Consider the following 200-nt stretch of genomic DNA (forward strand, 5'->3'; position numbering starts at 1 on the left):
GTTTCAGGTTTGTTTTTATTGTTTTTAATGAATTAAATCATTTTACAGATGTTTGTTTTTCTGCAGCGAGGTGATAGTTGACCCACGTCTTTGACCTTTAACCCCGTTTACTTCCTCCCTCGTCCTGTCTGTGGGGAAACTGTGTTTGACTTTTTGTGGTGTAATTAAACATATTGAGGGGTTTTGAATTAAAAAAAAAA

This window comes from Morone saxatilis, unplaced genomic scaffold (assembly GCF_004916995.1).
Source record: "Morone saxatilis isolate NCDOM2014 unplaced genomic scaffold, NCSU_SB_2.0 Contig9, whole genome shotgun sequence".
NCBI classification, from domain to species: Eukaryota; Metazoa; Chordata; class Actinopteri; family Moronidae; genus Morone; species Morone saxatilis.